We start from the raw sequence: 20,735 nt of genomic DNA, 5'->3' as shown, positions 1-20,735 counted from the left end.
TCTAGTTTTCAAAGAATCCTAAGATTGTGAGAAAAGTGGTTTATATACCAATTCATCTCATCTTAATCCTCTGCCGGTTTACCCTAAAGAACAAGTCATCTCTTGTCCTTGGACTTAAAGCAAAGACAAATGTAACCTAATAATTCAAAAAAACATCCAGAGCACAGCCCAGCCTTAAAAAGAGGTATTTGTGTTCCTGAAGATTGGCCAGAGCTTTTCAGGGATGGGTGCAGTTTGAGAAACCACTCTAGTGTGCCCGAGTCAGGGGGCTGCCTTATGTGTGTTCTCCAGAATTTCCTCCTCCACCAACTGTTGAGTCACCATGGAGTCCCTCACTACCTACCTTCTCAACTAACCCACTCTCTACCTGTAGCCTTCCCAGGAAATACAGGGCAAAGTGGAGCCCTTACATGAATGCATTGTAATTCCGTGAGTGTTCTCTGTCCCTAGCTAAGCCATATCCCTTCCCCCAGGTTCTAAGCCAATTGAAAGGTGCTTGGAGGCATTTCTAAAACCTTCACTGTGCCAGAGAGAATAAGAATTTCAGTTCCTAAGTACGTCTTGGATCCTGTTTTAGAGGAGGCTCCTTAGAAAACAACTTTTAAAGATTAGGAAGGGGTATTTTTAAGGACTTGAGTAGTGAGTAAAACACTTGGGTCCTGCTGAAGTTTACACTGAAGAAAAAATATTTTTTAATATAAAATCAGCTGGAACCCATGCTACCAAAAAAGTACCAGTAGATGGCATGAGTATGCAAGAAATTCAGTCTTTAAGTGCCAGCCCGACCTGTGTTGGAAAAGAAAATCTGGGGCAGTTTGTTATTGTCGCTGTTAGCTGGCTAACCTGAAGTGAGATGATTTTACTCCAGTGAGGGAGGGAGGGAGAGTGTGTGTGTGTGTGTGTGTGTCGGGGGTAGGGGTCAAATGAAATCATGTGAGAAAAAGCAAACTGCAAAGTACAAATAATAGTACTGCTTCCAGTTTTTGTGATGTCATTTTTTCTGCCATGTTTGTTTTAGTACCTAAAGCGTTAGCTTACACAACTTCAAAAATTTTTTTCCAACTGTGTTTTAATATTTACTTTTATTTTGACACTGACACCCTGAGGTCAGAAAATTAAACATCACAGTTTAACTTTGAAGTTAACTTCTTGAAACCTCATTTCTTCAACTGTAAAACACAAAATAATTTTTAGAGAATGTGTGAAAACTTATAAACCATACAATATTCTAAAAATACATTCCTATAAATTGAGTGAAGTTCGGTGAGTTATTAACTAGCATAGGCTCCAGTTGCTAGAAAGTATTTGCTCAGTCATTTATTCAGCAATGCTTGAGGGCCTTTTAAGTGTGTCAGGCAATATGGTAATAGTCAGCAACACCTGGTACCTGCTTTGTAGCGGCCATGAGAAAATGTTTGCAAAGCCCAATAAAATCCTGAGAGCCACTATATCAATACTGAATGTATTCCTGCTGCAGAAAATGAAAAGCATTCAACATGAGGGTGCATAAGCTCATGAAGCATAATAAAAGGCCTTCTTTCTTCCAGCAATTGATTATAAATTTGAAAAAAAGCAACCTTCCAGATTAAGTGAAAATAACAGAATTCATCTTCCCATGTGCAATGGATTCTGAAATTGGATTAACCTTATATTCTAAAACAAGCTTCATCTGTCTCCCTTCCAGAAGCAAATACAAATCAGCATTTTCAGGTCACATGGCAGCAAGAAAGAACACTGGCTCACCTCTGACAGGCAATTCCAAGTAGAGGACTTAATTCCACAACAGAGGCGGGCAGCCAAGGCTCTGAGCCTTTGCACAAGAAACATCCCAGGTACAGTGTTCTTTAAGTGGGATTGGTGGGGGAGGAAGAAAAGTGAAGGTGAAAGAAATGTACATTCATGGGGTCTCAGATGTAGGCATTGTCTGCTTCGTGATCTCAGACTGCAATGCTTTTCGGATGCCAAATAGTTCATTAAGGAAAGTGGGCCTGATGTAAGACTATTGAAGGTGGTTCCAGGGTGAAAAGGGAGAAAGACCACTTAAAGACACTTTCAACTTAAAACAAAATAGCTGGCCAAACACAGCTTGTTCTTTGGCTCCCATGGCTCCGGCTTATGTCCCACATCTAAGCCAACCTCTCATTTTAGACAGTTGGAAACGAGACGGCCCGGAGAGGGTAAGTGACTGAGCCAAGTTCTCCCTAAATAGCAGAGGGACTTCGGGATGAGGCATTTCTACACAACTGAGTGTGCTCAATGCCATTCAGTTACCATGTTTTCAAAACAGCCTTGGAAGGCAGACTGGTTGAGAGCATGGATTCTGAGGCCAGAGGGCCGGTGCCTGAATCCCAGCTCTAACACTGTGCTGTGGGGCAAGTTTCTTACCCTTTCGTGCCTCAGCTTCGTTACCTCTAAAATGGGGATAATATGGCTACCTAGGGTGATTGTGAGGATAAAAATAAGTTAATATGTGGAAAGTGCTTAGACCAGTGACTGGCCCAAAATGCATGCTTAGAGGTCAAGATCATACAACTTTACTTAGGGTCTCTGTTGTGTGCAGGTGAGAAGACGTGAGGGAGGCTTGCCTGGAATAGGGAAGCTTTCCTACTGGCTGCTACCACCTCTTCACCAACTGCTCTACCTCCCCTGCAGACGGGGCCACAAAGTCTGACCAGGTCACATTCCTGGCCCTCCCATCATTGGCCCCCCACTCCTTGCTTCCCGCAAGGCCCCACTTGCCTCTGCAAAGCTTCAGTCACACAAAGTTCCTTGTTCACCTTTGAAAAGTGACATACTTCCTCTAACTCAATGCGCTGTGTTCAGTTTTCCCTCCGACTAGGATGTCTACCTAGCCAGTTCTTTGCCTGCCATACCCCTGCTTGTCCTCGAAGACTGAGCTGCCCTGACCACCTGTCTCTCTGTCCCACCAGTGTGGGTTATGTGCTCCTCTTCCACCTTCCCAAGGATCCTCTGGCTTACCTCTTAGGTAGCACTTGCACACATTGTTGGGTAATTATATATTTACTGATCTAGTTCCCTTCCTAGTATAGTTTCTAGTCCAAACCAACTTTTATCTGTAAGTCATCAGAGGCTACTACAATATCTGGTACAAAGTGAGGCAGTGGTCAATTCTAAAAGCCCAAGCCGTACCCAAGACCAATTAAGTCACAATCTCTGAAAGTGGAACAGGGCAGCAGTATTTTTTCCTCAGGTGATTCCAATGTGCTGACAAGCTTGGGAAACACTGAAGAAGAGTTTCCAGATGTAGGATGGATGGATGGATGATCAGTTGAAGTTTTGAATAGGAGAGTACCATGGAGAGAAAGAGAAGTGTTCTCAATTAAAAAAACCAAACACATAAAAGCCCAGAGATAACAAGGTACACAGGAACTGATAGAAGATAACAAGGTACACAGGGGTCAGACTGAAGGGAACGACTTGCCATGCTCAGGAATTTGAAGTTTATGCTATAGGTAGATGGAAATCATTGAAAGATTATAAGTAGAAGAGTGAAATAAACATTTTTTAGAAAGCCGGTTGGCAATTGGGAGATTTTATTGGAGTGGGGAGAGGCTGGAGGCAGGAAAAAAAGGATTTTTCTGCTTCACTCTCCTAGGGAATGGCTTCTGGGAGACTGCTAACCTTTCAGGAGAGGCAGCCCAAGCGAAACTTTATTATGGGAGCATTGGGGCTGTTAGGGTGGGGTGAGGGTGCCTCGTCTACAGCCGGTGGTAAAATGAGCACTCAAATCCAGTCTTTCTGTTCCTGAGCCGCATAACTCTTCATACTTACTTGAAATTATCAGCTCCTCCAGGTGGTTTCTGACTCCATATCCTATTGTGAAAAAATAAAACTTGACAGATTCAAACACACAGGCAAGCAGACATTAATTCATCAATGGCTACTAACAATCAAAGCTGAACCTGATAATTAAACAGTTAGCTCTGGGGATCAAACTGCAAAGAGAAGCACTGTGGTGAAGCCACCAATTGTACCTTTTAATTATTAGTTTCAGGTGTACCAAACATCATACTAGACATTTACACCCCTCACTCACAAAGTAATAATCCCCAATCTACTACCCCTCTGACATCGTGTATGGCTGTTACAATACCATTGACTATATTCCCAGTGCTGTACTTTACCCAGTTATACTTTCTAGTTTTACCTTCTACTTAATCCATCAATCAGCTCTTACATGCTCTAGTGATTTATCCTCTGGATTGGGTCACCCTAGGTCCCCCTGGAGGCTCCTCACCCTGCTGCCACCCCATTTTACCTGAAACTAGGTGGTCGTCTGGCCAGCTACATGCGAGGGCATCTTTTCTTTTTCCCCATTCCCCCGACTAGTGACAGAAATGAGAGGGAGGTGGGAGGAACGTGAACTGGATTCGGAGGAGGCCTCCAGCCTCCTACTTAGTCTTCCTGCTTCCTTGGCCAGCCACAAGCTGTGCTGAAACCCACAGCCACACGCTGAGGAGGTCCCAAGAATACGTGTATGCCTGGAAGGACTAATCAGACCGCACAAATTTGGTCTGTCTTTCTTTTGTCCTTTTCCCATCTTTCCTCATCTCATAATTTTTCTCTCTCCATTCTATTTTTTCCTGGTTATTATTTTTTTTCTTCCCTCTTTCTTTTTCCCTCCTGCAACCACCTTCTTATGCTTACGACCAATTCTCTCCCATTTGTCTACCTGTTCCCTTCCTGCTCCAGGACTGCCACACTCTGGTTTTGCTCTGGCTCAGAGCACCTGGCAGAGGAGGAAAGGAGAGACAGAGCTTGCCAGCCTGCAGAGTTTCAGCTGCCCCGAAGGGGGCGTGCTTTCCGATAGGCGCAAAGGTGCTGGATGAGCTGGCTACCTGTCTCCCTGTTGTTCTCTCCTTTCTGTGTCTTTCTCCTCTGTTCAGGATGTGGTGGGGTGGACAGAGCATGGGCAGTGGAGTCAGGCCTCTGTTCAAATCCTGCTAGGGACTGCAATTTACTAATTCTGTAACCTTGACCATGTATGTTATTTAACCCCTCTGAGCTTCAGTTTCCTCGTCTGTGCTCACCTCCTTGGTTGTTAACTGTAAATGCTTAGGGAGACATTCAAGCATAGTGACCACAGAACACAGCTTGAATTCTCAACCAACCACTCATACTACAGTGTGACCTCAGTACCTAACCTCCCTAAGCCCCAGTTTCCTAACCTCTTCGATGTGTGATAACAGGACCAAGCTTTAGGGTTATCGTGAGGGTCAGTGAGATAACTCAGGGAAAGTAGTTAGCATCTGGACACAGAGTAAGCGTGACATAACTTCCAATGACGTGTTACAGGGTTCTATGTTACTTGTATACTACCTAGTGCTTGCAGCCAGTCTCCAAAGGTGGTCCTCAGGGAGCCTCACCTTGGGGAATTCATACCCTCATGTAGTTTTCCTCCCACATTGAATCATGCTAGTTTGTGTGAATACAGTGCAAGTGACAGTGTGTGACTTCCAAGACCAAGTCATAAAAGCCATTGTGGCTTCCTCTTTAGTTTTCTTGACCCACTTGCTCTGGGGGAAGTGACCTTCCACGCCATGAAATCACGCAAGTAGCCTGTGGAGAGGCCCCCAGGGAGAGGCAGTGAGGCCTCCCGCGAACAGCCAGCACAGCCTTTCCAGCCCTGTGAGTGCCCCCACCCCCAAAGTGGATCCTCGGTGGATCCTCGGACCCAGCCAAGCCTTGAGATGACTGCAGTCGTGGGTGACACCTCGTGGGTGACCCCGAGCTAGAACTGCCCAGGCAAACCAAATTCTGGACCCGTAGAAATAGGGCAAGATCATACATTTGTATTTTCATTCTAAGCTGCTCATTTGTTATACATCAATAATTAATTATAGTGCCTTAAAATGTTAGTCTCCTCTCCCTTCTGAATGAGAAGCAACAGGTTGTCATTTCTATCTGCAAATTCATGCAGTCTAGCAAGTGAACAGCAGGCGGCACCATTGAACCATTTTCTGGTCTGTTTGTGAGTGAGGTTTCCTTCCCATGCAGTGGACACACCCGGGTTGGACCAGAGGAAGTGCCAGACCCGCCAGGAAAAGGCCAGCCCCCTCAGGCCCTGGCTCATGGGCAGAGCTGCTGTTGGTCCCGTAGAAACAGTTGGGCCCAAGTATCAGAGCAGGCCCCTTGCCCCTGTAACCAGGAAGCTAACAACTCAGACTTTGCTTCACAGCTTTAAATTTTAGGGCAGGCTTGACTCCAGCTCCCAGAAGTTCCCGTTCTGGGGCTTGAGCAAAGACCCTCATCAGGTGGCCATGAGGTACTGTTCGGGGAAGAGGTCCTGTGTGTCTTGTAAGTGACTCATTTGCCCCTGAGAAGAAAGAGCCAAAGAGAGCCTGGCCCAACTGGCAGGTCTTGCTCCCTCTGCTGTCCTGGTGTACCCCCTCCCCAACCCTGCCAGTAAGCACCCTGTGGTTGCCTCATGATTGGCAGTGAGAGTCCCACTGCAGGAGGGCAGTTGACACTTTCCATCTCAGGCCTGAGACTTTACAGCCCCTCAGCATATACTTGCAGACCCAGGCCCAGCCTCAAGGAGTAGGGGCCCTAATTCCTGCTGGGAGGTTACAGAGGTGAGTGAGATGGCTGAGCACACCTCCCTGCTCTTCTGTGTCCTCCAGAAAAAGCAGCCCTGATGGCCCTCATCTCCTCTGAGCTGGAGACTCAGGGTATCAAAGGCCTTCCACTTCCTTCTGCTACATCTCCCTGGCCCAGGAGAGGCAGAACTTTGCAGAGGAGGGACGAAAGGGGTAGAACATACTTTGGATGCTTTACCCCATTTCTTGTTGTTGGTGTATGAAGTCAGGGTAGGGGTCGGGGGAAAGAGGTCATCTGAAGGGGTGAGAGGGTAAAGATCCCAGCCCTCGGAATGACCCCTGGTACCGACTCCCCGTGGCAGTAGAACTGGACAGGAGGCAGGCCCACCCTCCAGGGGGCTTGTGGACATGTAGGGAAGGCATAGCTTTTCTCCTGATGTGGTGTGTACACCAGACCCGCTGGCACCTTGGTCTTGGTCTTCCCACCTCCAGAACTGTGAGAAATGAATATTTGTTGTTTAAGCCGCCCAGTCTGTGGTATTTTTGTTTTAGCATTTCAAATGGACTAAGATAACCAGGTAATACCTTGGTTGGGGACGCCCCACAAGTGTGATTCTGTGGTTACTGTCACAAAGTATCCAAAGCTGATATCCATCCTGTGTCTTGCATGGGGACCCTCGCCCTTCCCAGATCTCAGTCTCAGCAGTGAGGTAAATTCATCCCTGGGAAGTTCTGTCGTAAGATGATTGAACCCACTCTCACCTGCCCAGCGAGAGGCTCTCCCTCTCCAGATACACCATGCCGTGACTGTTTTGAGTATTTGATAGGGTTACTCGTGCTCATACCTTTTGTTTTCAGAATTTTCTGTCACATAGCAAGCACTCAAGTGTTTTTATAAATGAATGCTTCAAGAGGTTTATGGTCTAGATGGCATGATAAAACTAAACAAATGAAAGAAATGGTATCCTAGGAATATATTCATTCAACAAATAATGACTGAGCGCATCTACCATCTTTCCCCAAAAATAAGACCTAGCCGGACAATCAGCTCTAATGTGTCTTTTAGAGCAAACATTAATGTAAGACCCGGTCTTATTTAACTATAATATAAGACTAGATATAATATAATATAATCCCGGGTTTTATATTAATGTTTGCTCCAAAAGACTCATTAGAGCTTATTGTCTGGCTAGGTCTTATTTTCGGGGAAACACGGTACTAAACATAAGGCACGGTGCTAAGTGTTGCAGAAGATTCTAAAGTAAGTAACAGACATTCTCCACAAGATACCACGTGTGAAAGTACTCAGATCAGTACACTTCTAAGTTGTTAGTTACTCTGGTGCAAATGCACAGCGGTGTGCAAAATGGAAAGTACTCTAAAACCATTGAGAAGTTGAGGGTAGTCCCTTCAGGTCCAGGCAAGAAAGTGGGGAGCTGTGTGAATCAAAGTGGTAGGTGTTGAAAAGCTAGACACCTAACTTTTTAAAATAACTGATCCAAAAGGGAACTTTCTGGAATATCTAGTTGAGAACAGTGAATGCCTACACCCCAGGGACACATGTCTTTCCAATCCCCAGTCTAGTCAGGGTGTTTTTACCTAGAGGATAGGTAAGAACAAAGAAAATCAGGGAAGGCTCCACCAGCCCACAATGAAGAGGATCCCAAAAGAATAATGTTTAGAAAACCATTATAGCCCCTCTCTATGTGAAAATTCTCAGTCAGAAGTGTCTTCACCTCCTTATAAAGAAACAAGCTGCTCCCAACAGATCGAAATAGCTTCACCCACTTCTCCACAGTAAGGAAATTGATTTTCTGTTCTCTCCTGACTCCCTCTGGACAGTGGAACTCAGTTATCAAGCTTCACTTCCTATTCTCCCAGTAACCCTATTTGGTGAAATTAGAATCAGGAGTTTAATTCAATGTAGTGAGCCCAATGAAATTAGCTTTATGGTTTCAAGACCTCTGCTAGGAAACAGAATCTCGTGTTCTCTATTTCTTTTCCAAAAATTGACAACTAACGGAGGGCAGGCACATCAGCCTGGGCATAGGTGAGGCTCTCCTGGGTTCTGTGCCCCCTTCTGCCCTGGACTGTTGTGTCTTTGAACCCTTTCAGTGCTAGATATCTATGAATCTATTCTGCGAAGCTTGACTTGCACCTATCTTCAAAAAAAGGAGGGTGCGGGGTCGGGGGCTATTAGATTTCTTTTTCTTGATGTATAAAAATCAGTTGGCAAACTGAGCCAAAACACATCTAGTGGACATTCTTCAGGTATGTCCCAGGTGGGATGCAGTTCACATGTGGCATTTAATGTAATCCTTACCTGAGGCCGGCTTCCTGGGCATAAGACCCCATGCTCAGAAGGGTCCACACTCGGTTGACTGTTCTGCTGTTGTCTGAAAGTTCTTAATCACTTTTGAGCAGGGGACCCTGCATTTTCATTTTTCACTGTACTCTGCAAATTATATAACCAGTCCAACTCTCACCACAACTCTGTTGCTTTGTAGATATGTTTCCCTTTTTTTAATGGGAAGCTAATGTTTAGAGTGGGTTCAGTAACACCCCCAGCATCATACAGATGGAAAAAAGCAGATCTGGGATTTGAAACCATGTCCCAAGTCCATGCTCTGTTGACTAAGCGTTACTGCCCTCCTGACTTAATTATCTAATTCAAGTCAGCCCTTCTCTCTGACTTAGGATATTATTAATTCTGGACACTATAGGTGAAAGGGCATTAGCAGGTAGGGTTTTCCCTTAATCGTCAAGATAATTACTTTAGATATCTAAGTAGTTCTGCATGTACAATATTTATTTTCTGATAAAATATTTTCCAGCAAAATGTAAGAAATTTTGTCTTTGAAACCTAGGCAATATTTTTATCCTCATATCCTTTTTTAAAACAGAGTTTTTATCAGAGTTTATCTGAGCCAAACTGACGACATTATGCTGGGGAACAAGATCTCAAATGCTCCCCTATCCTTCTTTTAAAATGGCATTTCAGTTGTCCACATGAAGAACAATTGCTCTGTAACAAAATTACATTTCTTTGAAAGATGTAGTGATTTAATAATTAAAACAATATCCATGAAATATAAATACAAGGTATTCATAAATAAATTAAATTAGATTGTGGCTGCTAAGAGCCAATTATCATGTAAGATATCTCCAATGGTTGAAATAATAAGAGAGCAGAATATTAATTCTGACATTTTCTTTAGGCCATGAATATAAATTACTAAAATGGTCTAATAGGTTATGGAGTTTTATAGAGATTTGAGATGGCCCTTAAAATATTCATTGTGTGTTAGAAATTAGTTGTCTTGATTGATTTTAGTTGCAATTCCATTACATGTTTACAAGGTGGGAGAAGCAAGGGGTGCCATAGAACTGAGAAGAAAAGTGTCTTCTGCTTATAAAATAATAGTAACTAAGATGGTGCCACCATGATTAAGAAGTTCAGACAAACCTAGATTTGAATCCTACTTTCACCACTTTCTAGTTGTGTGACCTTAAGCAACTTCTCAGTGTCCTCATCTATAGAAAAGGGTTGTAATGAGGGATAAATTAGAAAATGTGTAAAGCACACAGCACAGTGCCTAGCACTTACCAAGGACAAAATAAGTGTTTGTTCTTCTGATTCCTGCTGCCTGCCACAATGGGGAAACTTGAAGGGTTTCGGAATACAGCTCTTTCCTATTTTGGTTATTTTGCATCACCTGTGATATTAAGGGCCCTACCTTTATCTTTAGCACCAATGAGAAATTACGGGGTTATTCTCGCTGGTGTACTGGTAAGTATTTTAACAAGTGGCGTGGGAGTAAGGGAGCCCTGCTTTGTGTGTGGTGTTTGCTGATTTCCATGGTGTAAGTAAATACTCCCACCACAACTGATTTCAAGCTACCAAAGTGATGTCACTAAATGTGGAGTTGGAAGGAAAGGCACACATTCACCTCTGGAGAGCTGATAGGACCTGGCTTCCACACACCACTGGGCAAAACCATGGATTCTAGTTTGGGCTCTGCTGCTCTCTGGTTGCATGACACTGGGCGTTTCCTACTCGCCTTCCTTGGGCATCAGCTTCTTCATCTGTCAAATGGAGATCATAATACCCATCTGGCAGGCCTCGGAGGGTTGATGTGACAAATAAAAAGGAGACATGAAAAACTACTGAGCCTGCGAAACACAATGGAAATTAAATTGGCGGTACAGTTGAGGCACAGACTCCTGTGGTTACAGAGGCGGCTTTGTCTGACCAAAAGGTCCCAAGACCACAGTTCCTTTGTCTTTGGATCACTGTTCAGCTGGGCCCAGGAGCTCCTGGTTTATTTACCCCGATCTTTTTTTCTTCTCTGTGTCCATTTAGCTCTCATAACGATTATCTGTGCAATTAACATAATAAAGCAAGTTAGGCTCTTTGAGGCCCTAGGAAACAAAGACTGGCTCCTCTTACTTGAGGCCTGATTCATCCTGGAGAGGGAGCTTGGGAAACCACCAAAGCTATGCCGCACCCGTCCCCTGGAACGCGGAACAAGGGCTCCTTGTCTTTGGGGGACCATCAGCTGTCCTGGTGACCTAGTCATTTTTTTTCCCCCCTCAGAAATGGGTGTCCCTAGTTCCTGACTCTAGCCTAGTCCCCTTGGCAGTCACAAAACTCTGTTTCTCTATCTCTTTGTAAAGGCTCCCCACTCTTTCTGCTTCAATTATGTTGAAAAACAGCCAGTGTCATGGTAGGCGCATGAGTCAGACTGCCAGGTTCATAGCTAAGTGTCATCAGGTTCTTACTTTGGGCTGGTTTTGTAACAGTAACTATTTCTTTTTGTGTGTGTGCTTCAGTCTCCTCATCTATAGAATGGGGATAATAGCACCTACCTCCTAGGAGTGTTACGAAATGAAAGGAGTCAGAACCTGCACGGTGTTTAGAAGAGTTTCTGACACATAGCAATCATTGCTGACAGCTGTCCTGCTTCTACACCCTCTATCTGTGGTCCCCTCATCGGGCCTGGGCTCTGATGAGGTCTTTTGTCACTGTTCAGTGCTTGCTTTCTAGATGGAGAGTTCTCATAGGCCTCTGGCTTTCTTCTTGTCTGCCTAAATGTGGCTGCTTTGGCTATGAAGCACTGTCACAAGACACAAGACATGGCACATCAGAGGTGAGGAGCTACCCTCCCTGAGGAGGGCTTCTCGTTTATAGCAAGTAGTCCTTTGTGAACATTGAGACGGAGGCGACACCCGCCACAAGCGTATCCAGAAAGCATTCGATGGCTGCGTAAAGGAGAGTTCTGAGAACTATAATCAGAAGCAAATACAGGTTCCTCTGGTGACTTTTTCAGCAATGGATGTTTTAGAGTTTTGCCCTTTATTCTCTTTGCTTTGAAAATTCATTCCTCCAAGGCCGCGCTGGTTGTCAGCCTTTTCCCACCCCAGTGTCCCTGAGTGGCCCACTCCGTTGGTACCAACCTCTGATGATGCTAGTGAACCTCAGGCTGGGGGATGGTAATCTCCAAGGGCAAGGTTAGCTTGATAAGAAATAGTCCGCGTCTTCATTTTCCTCAGAAAGAATGTGTTTCCATGGTTCAGCTGCTCGTCTAATAACAATAATAATTACCTTAATGTTCTTCAATGGGGGATTAGTTAAACAAATTATGGTACAGCCATGGTACATGATGCAGCCATTAAATTAAATGAAGTAGAACAATACACTGTATTTCATTAATCGTTATACCACTCTAAATCTGTACCGTGTGGGTGGCTTTGCGAGTGTTACAATTTGGGGGAGAGAGTTGCTGTTAAGGATTTTGGAATTAAGAGGCAGTGCCCAGCAGCTTGTTGAATTAAAATCACACCCCTGGAGGGGAGCCAAAATTGCATTTTCGTCCTGGCCACCTGAAAGGGGAGAGAGGAAAGACCCAGGATAAACAAATTTCCTAGAACACTACTGGAACGCTAAAGGGACGTTGTAGACATTGTAGAGGCTAAGGCTGGAATTACAATTTCTGGGAGATGGCTTGGCTCAGAACTGGATGTTCCAAGTGGAGGACGATTGTGTGAGTCACTAAATTGAGGAAGTCTCTGAGACTCCCTTGTAGAACCAGAGTTGGCTGCTCAGACTGGTCCAGGGCCAGCCACCTGCTCGCCCGCTGGCCACCGCCTTGGGGACTGAACATCTGGGACGCCCCAGAACAGACTACTTTCTGCTGGAAAGATTCACAGGGAGCCCTGTGCTGGGAGCAGAGAAAAGGTTTGAGAAGGGGTTAGAACATTCTACAGAGACAGCACAAGGAGAAAGAGGCACCAGAATAGCGAGCTGCTGCTGCCCATGTGAGCGTTTCCAAGGCCCCACCCAGAGGAGAGTTGACAGGCCGGCATTTCTGGGCGGGTCACCCTCTCTGCTCTGAAATGAGCATATGGCAGAGTCGATAGCAACTGGGAGGAATGTCACATTCGTAATCTTACAGCAGGTACTAAGGACGGAAGCACCGATGTCTCCCCAAATGACTGGTATGCTTTCTGCCTGGGACACACAGAACAAGGCTGGCAGGTCCATGCATGCTCTCACTGAGCTCCTGCTGCACTGACATGCAGCCAGCAATGAGCAAACCACAGGGTACTGGCTCTCATGTGGAGTCTGAGTGACCATCTAATGTGAGTGCCAGTTGACTGAGGAAGGAGAAGTAATTCTAAGAGCCACCAAGGAGCAGGACTGAGAAATGGAGCTCAGCTCTGAAATCTACAGGCAGGCCTCAGTCAGAGCCAAGAATGTTGTGTCCCCCACCCCTCTGAGGACAGATCTCTGGCATTCCAGGTCTCAGGGCTGTAGACAGGTAGGTTCCAGGCCCAGGACTCTCAAGCATTGGGTACGAGTCTCTAATTTGCTGTCCATATGCGAGAATCGTCAATGAATGAGAACACTACTCCGGTTATTCACCCTCTGACATTTCACAGTGAATGGGAAACCCTAACAACTGACGAGATGGCTTTGTATGACTTGTCTATTGCTGCATAGCAAATTAGTCCAATACTTTGTAGCTTAAGACAATAAGGATTTATTATCACTCACAGTTTCCCGGGCTCAAAAATTCAAACAGAGCACAGTGAGGATGGCTTGTCTCTGCTCCACCATGTCTGGGGCCTTAGCTGGAAGGAGAAAGGCTAGGGCTGGGATGATCGGAAGACTCATCCCCTCACACTGTAGACCCTCACTGTAGGTTGAAGGCCTAGCTGGGCTGTCGTCCAGAAAACTGACATGTGGCTTCTCCATGTGCCCTGGGCTCCTCAGAATATAATGGCTGGGTTCCAAGGACAAGAGTCCCCAAAGAGAGAGCCAAGCAGATACTATATCCTTTTTATGTCCTAACCTTGGAAGTCACATAGTGTCACTTCTGCCACATTGTATTTGTTAGAAGTGAGTCACTAAGTGGAACCCATATTTAAGGGGAAGATTAGATTCCATCTTTTGGAGAGGAATATCAAAGAATCCGTGGGCCTATTTTAGAACCATCACAGGCTCCTTGTTACATGATTATGACAAATAGGGGCATTGAAAGGCTGCTTGCTCCCCACTTTCCCCTTTCCTCACCATAATTAAGGTGTTGAAGCTCGAAGAGTGTAGGGATTGAAAGATATCATTAAGACATTTACTCTGTAGCATGTGAGAAGGCGATAAGGGAGTCATTCAGCCTCCAGCTAGAAGTACCCAAAGAATTCCCAGAGGAGAATTAAATATGATCCTAAGAAGATTATCATGTAAGGAAGGGAGGTTTTAGCTATCAATAGGGAGAGTTAACAGGAGGCATCATTAGACATTGGACATCTCTTTAGGAAGGTCCACAAAAAAATCAACACAGGGGGAGAGGAACTGGACAAAACCTATTAGCATGTGAGCAGGAGTCTGTCTAATGTCCAGGCTTTGACTCTTGCCTCTGGATAAGCTAGCTGTTTAAATTACAAGTGACTGAACATAGCTACTTAGCTGACATGAGCCTCAGTTTCCTCATCCATAAAATGTGAATGATAATACACAGCTCATAGGGTCTGTGTGAGAATTAAGTTCGGAGATATAGGTAACGCACAGAGCATGACTTGTGGCACACTGTCTGCAGGTTAGTTGGTGTTACCCTGTCACTAGCCTTTCCCCTCCCCCTGCCTCTCAAAAAACCAACTCAGGTCCCCCATCTCAGTGAAGCTCTGAGGGGCCCTGCCTTGCCAGAGAAGTTTCTGTGAGTTTTTCCTAGGTGAGTGGAGAGGACCAAGAGGAAAGGAAGAAGAACCAGGACTCACGCTGAGGTAGTTTTTCAGGGAATTTTGAAGAATGAAGTTCAGGGGGGAGGGGGGTTCACAGTGTGAGGGATATAAATGATGAACGTCTAAGTATTACCTTGTCTTGTACACCTGAAACTAATAAATTAAAAAAAATAATAAAAAAAATAAAATAAATAAAATAAAATTGAGATTCCCATACCTCTAAAAAAAATAAAAATAAAAAAATAAAAGGTATTGCAGAAAAAAAAAAAAAGAATGACGTTCAGGAAAGCTCAGGTGAATGAGCCAAGTGGATGACAGAGAAAAGCAGGATTTTCTAAGACAAACCTTTCATGTGGTTCTAAAAAAATACAATTATGAACTTGAGTTTATTTTTAATTAACTTTTGGTTTTGGGGGATATTTCTTTGGTTGGGACACTGCTCAGAATTTGGACCATGTGGAGACAGTTTTTTATGCATTGCATGTTTTTAACTAAAACTAAGGGCCAGAACTATTGGTAGAGTTTGCTTCTGTTTATGCATGTTTATGCATAGAAATTTCCAGAAGAAATTACCCATGACCATTAACAGTAGCTTTCTCTGGACTGAGAGAAAGCTATTTTTCATTTTATACCCTTTGGTTCTACTAAGTTTTACTTCAACCTGGGCAGATACCACTTTTTCAACCTACTGAATATAAATAAGGTGTTTTGCTTTGTTGCAGCCATTTATTAAATACCGGTTAAATATCTGTTTTTAGGAATTTTATACGCATTGTATCTGATCCTCACAACTTTGCAAGATTGATTTTGTCATCTCTTATTTTATGGATGAGCAAATTAAGGCTTAAAAGATCAAGCGAATATATTAATTGGTCAGGGTTCTCCAGAGAAACAGACAGAATATATATACTATATTAGAATACATATATATATTATATATATATATTATTTTATATATATATATATATAATGCACTATATACAGGATGTATATATAGATATTTGTGTATGTATATCGAGAGAGAGATTAATTGATTTTCAGGAATTGGCTCACGTGACTGTGGGGCTGGCAAGTCCAAATCCACAGGGCAGGCCAGCAGGCTGGAAACTCAGGCAGGGATTCTATATTGAAGTCTTCAGGAGGATTTCTTCTGGAAACCTCAGTCTCTGCTCAAAGGCTTTCAACTGATTGGATGATCATATTTATATTGAGTGGGGTAGTGATTCCACAGGTATATTCATCTGCAAAAATTCAGTAAGACTTGTACATTTAGCTGTATGTATGTTATAACGTGATAAGAAAAAGCCAAAGTTTTAAAAAGCCATAATATTGAGCAAAAGAAACCCCCTTTTTTCCCCCCAAATGCAAGGAGCTGATTCTCATGAGTCAGGACAGCTGCCTTTAGAGAGGAGGAGATGGGTTGTAATTAGGAAAGAGCAGGAGGGGAATATTTTGGAGTGCAGGTAATATTCTATTTTTTGACCTAGGGGTGTTTGCATGCTGGTCACCTTGAGTAATTCCTTAAACTCTTCATAACACTTATGTTTTATACACTTACATAAACCAGGCGTGCCAAAAAAAAGTACACATTTTAAGAGATGTTATCTATGTATTACTTTCCAAAGTTGAATTGAATTACGGTAGCAATGTGTAGTATGACGTTAGCTCAAATGATGGCGTTCATCAAATGAATGGTAGCGCCATTCATTGTATTACAATTTTAATACAGTTTTTTCCTTTCTTAAAACGTGTATACATTTTTTTGGCACCCCCGGTATATATGGCTATGTTTTACAATTTAAAGAAAAAGTTTTAAACAATCAAACAGGCAACTTAGTTGTTGCTTTCTTCATGCTGCTGAAGATTTCTGGCTCTGGGAAGGACCCCCAGGCAGAGTGGCTTTAGCTCAGGGGGCCAGCCCCTGGGTCAGGCTCTGCTGCCCCTCCCTGCAAGGAGCACCTCCCTCACCTGCCCCTCAGCCCATTAGGACCTCTGGATATTGCCCCTCCGTCATTTCAGAGCTCCTGATTAAGAGGAGGCACATTTTCTTGTAGAAAGTGCATTCCACTTCACAGGAGAAACAGAGTTTTCTTCCTTTGTCTGATGTGTTGATTAGATTTCAGACAGGATTAGTGGGGTTGATACCATTAAGTAAAAAGTCATCTCCTTTGGAAACAGCCCAGAAAGTCTGGATTCCATTTTTAAAAGCCTCAGATCCCATTAAGATGACATATTGAGAACCATGTGGATTCAGATTTGATGGGAGAAGTCAGAACTCCGAGTACCAGAAGACTCGTATGGACACCTGGGGGTTGGGGGAGGAAGATGGTAAATGAGGACAGCATAATTTGGCTGTAAGATCAGAGACTTCTCAGCCACTCTCCTCCTCAGGAATAAGTGACCAATACATCATATATTGCCCATCTGCCATCGAATAGCTGAATAAATTACAGTACACCCACACCATGAAAAGGTGTGTGTCCATCTAAAAGTATAAATTAGAGTTACACCAATGGAATTGATAGATTTCCATCATGTATTATTAAATCAGAAAAACAAGATACTTTAGCTCTTACAGCATCTAAGCTGTAGTCCTACCGTATAAAATAATGATAAACAACCTTCCCATTTAATTCCATGAATACTTATATACATGTATATGCACCTATATGTGAGTCTGCATGTGCTGTATGGAGAAAAATATGAAAAGAAACATACCAGGTTGTTAATATCGGTTACCTCCAGCAGGATTTTGGGTGGTGATGGGTGCCGAAGAGGGTGGAAGAGAGAAGAACCAAACAAAAGGGAATGACAATTAAAAAAACAGCCAAGTATGACATGATGAAATGTATGTGTTATGTAAAACTCAATAAGGGTATTAAACCATGTGTTGCATTTCTACTGTCTCTAGCCCTGTTCCAGGCATTGTTAAGAACAAAGGAAGATGCTGTCCATCAGAAGCTTAAATACCCTTTGCGGAAACAGGCATAAACCCTTGCAGTGCTCGGTAGGCAACATGATTTGATATTCTAATTCTCTCTTTTCTGCATTCCTACTACTCTACCATTTCCTGAGCCCACAGTAGGCACCAGGCATAATCGCTGCCCTAAGGAACATGTCTGGTAGTGGGAAGTGCAGGCTAATTAGAGAAGGACATAGAGAGATGCTAAGTAAATATTTATGGAATTGGGTTAAAATAGTTATAATTTGGACAGAGAGAGGTGCTATGTGAGATTTTTGTCTTTATAGTCTTTGTAACCCATCATATCAAGCTCCACAGGGACCTTACTACCCATCTAGTCTAACATTTATATTTTACGTATGTGGAAGCTGAGGACCAGGAAGAGTGGATGAGAGCAGTCACTTCCGGTATACAGCAGAGTTGGGATCACAACCCACAGTTCAAGGACCAGTCTTATTTCTTTTCATCATATGATGACGTCTTCAAGCAGAACTGAGAACAAATAGTGTCTGAGAGTGAGGCATTTGACATTTCAGTCCTTTGAGATGAAGCAGCTGATGTCATAAGGAGAACATGGCTCAATGGGTTGAATTGTGTCTCCCAAAAAAATATGTTCTGGAACCTGTGACTGTGACTTTATTTGGAGACAGGTTCCTTACAGACGTATCAAGTTAAGATGAAGTCATACAGGATTAGAATGCGTCCTAAATCCAATAGGACTGGTGTCCTTATAAGAAGAGGGACATTTGGACACAGCGATGCGGACACACAAGGGAGACGTCCACATAAGCCTGAGGCAGAGATGGGGGTGATGTATCTACCAGCCAAGGAGCACCAAGAATTGCTTGTCACCACCAGAAACGCGAAGAGGCAAAGCAAGCATTCTTCCCGAGAGCCTTCAGAGGAAGGTGACCCTACGGACACCTTAATTTCAGCCTCCGGGCCTCCAGACCTGTGAGAGAATACCTGTGTATTGTTTTAAGCCACCCAGTCTGTGGTACTTTGTAATGGCAGCCACAGGAAACTAATAGTTTTTTAGATCTGGGGCCAAATCTTATTTCTGTTATTTACAACGATGATCTCAGGCACATGAAGCTACTTCTTTGGTCCTTGGATTCATTATCTACAGAACAGGATAATGGCAGCACCTCACCTACTGTGAGGATTAAACCAGGTCCTTCAGGTATAGCTCCTAGGTCCGGACCCCTTGGCTGAACTCCGGGAAAGGGAATGGACCAGGCTGGGCTGGGGGAGGACAGCAGGCTCTGAGTTCCTCTTCTCTCTTCACCTCACAGTGTCACGTGGAGCCATGCTGGCCAGTTCTTCATCTTGTCAGCTGCAGTTAAGCTACAGTAGTGGCTGGCATGTTGTTGAGTAATGATGCTGTTGGCTGAAGTTGGTCCCTCCTTGACGTCAAGAACAACTTCACTCTTTGTCTAGAGAATGATGCTCCAGAAAGATTGGGCTCAAGCTGGGGGGAGAGGGGATTGGTTGGAGACACAAGACCCAGGTTTCTTCCTGGCATGGGGACTTGTTCTGCAACCTTGAATTTTCCATCCTTGCGGGAATAACACCATCACCTTCTACCTTGAAAGGCACGAATAAAAATGGATGCGTTTTTAAAAGGCCCTTTGAATCATGGAGCAGAGTTAATAAAACACACACTGATTCAGCTCTAGAGACAGAGGGAAATTGGGATTCAGCTTCTAGAGTAGAGGAAAGACAGAATTCCGTCCTTCCTACATGTATCCATCAAATATTTTTTTTGGACAATTGCTAGTATCTGGGACACAGAGAGAATAAGTCACAGTCTGGTCCTCAAGGCCTCGCAGTCTGGTGTGGAAGATGGAGCGTTGTAAGTTCAGGAGTGCCTGAGAGCTGTCAGAAGCTGATCCTGCAGCCAAAGACCTGCAGATTTTGGGAGCTGGGGATGGCAGGAAGGAAGTTCAAGGAAAGGCTTTTAGAGGAGGAAATCTATGTCATCTTTTCATTGCCACTTGTAAAAAGTAATTTTGGTCTCCATATTTCCAGAAAAAGGTATCACAAGTTATGGAATCATCTTCAGTTCACTCACAACATATGATAAAACCTTTTTCTCCCTCTGCCTTTTACTTTCTTAAAAATGAGGTGCCTGGAAAACTTAAGTCCACATAAAAACCTGCACACGGATGTATGTAGTAGTTTTATTCATAATGCTAAAACTTGGAAGCAACCACGATGTTCTTTTGTAGGTGAATGGATCAATTGTGGTCCATCCAGACAATGCAATGTTATTCAGCCCTAGAAAGAAATGAGCTATCAAGCCATGAAAAGACATGGAAGAACCGGAAATGCATATTACTGAGTGAAAGCAGTCAACCTGAAAAGGCTACACCCTATATGATTCCAACTCTGTGACATTCTAGAAAAGGCAAAATGATGGAGATAGTAATAAGATCAGTGGTTGCCAGGGATTAGGGGGTAGGATGAATGGGCAGGGAAAATACTCTGTGTGATGCCATAACAATGGGTATGTGTCGTTATACATTTGTCCAAACCATAAAATGCACAACACCAAGAGTGAACCCTAGTGTAAACTGTGGGCTTTAGGTAATAATGACGCGCCCGTGTAAGTTCATCAATTGTAACACACGTACCACTCTGGGAAGGGCTGTTGATGTGGCGGGAGGTAAGCATGTGTGGGGACAGAGGGTATATGGCACATCTGCACTTTCTGCTCAGGTCTGCTGTGAACCTAACTATAAAACTAGTGTAGCCTATTTTTTTTTAAAATGAGATGCTAGTGCTCATCTCTTGGGAAATTGAAAAATGCCTCTCCTAGCTATCCCCTCTCTAGTCACCAAACTGTTTCTGGTTTGCGGTGGCCAGCAGGTGGGATTACACTGAGGCCAGGTGTAGGGAAAGATATGTCCACATGAGAGAGAAGAAATGCTGGCTGCATTCCAGTGCTTATTAATTTGAAAACACAAAGA

This window comes from Rhinolophus hipposideros (assembly GCF_964194185.1).
Source record: "Rhinolophus hipposideros genome assembly, chromosome: 12".
Classification (NCBI taxonomy): Eukaryota; Metazoa; Chordata; class Mammalia; order Chiroptera; family Rhinolophidae; genus Rhinolophus; species Rhinolophus hipposideros.
This window is presented reverse-complemented; position numbering follows the sequence as displayed.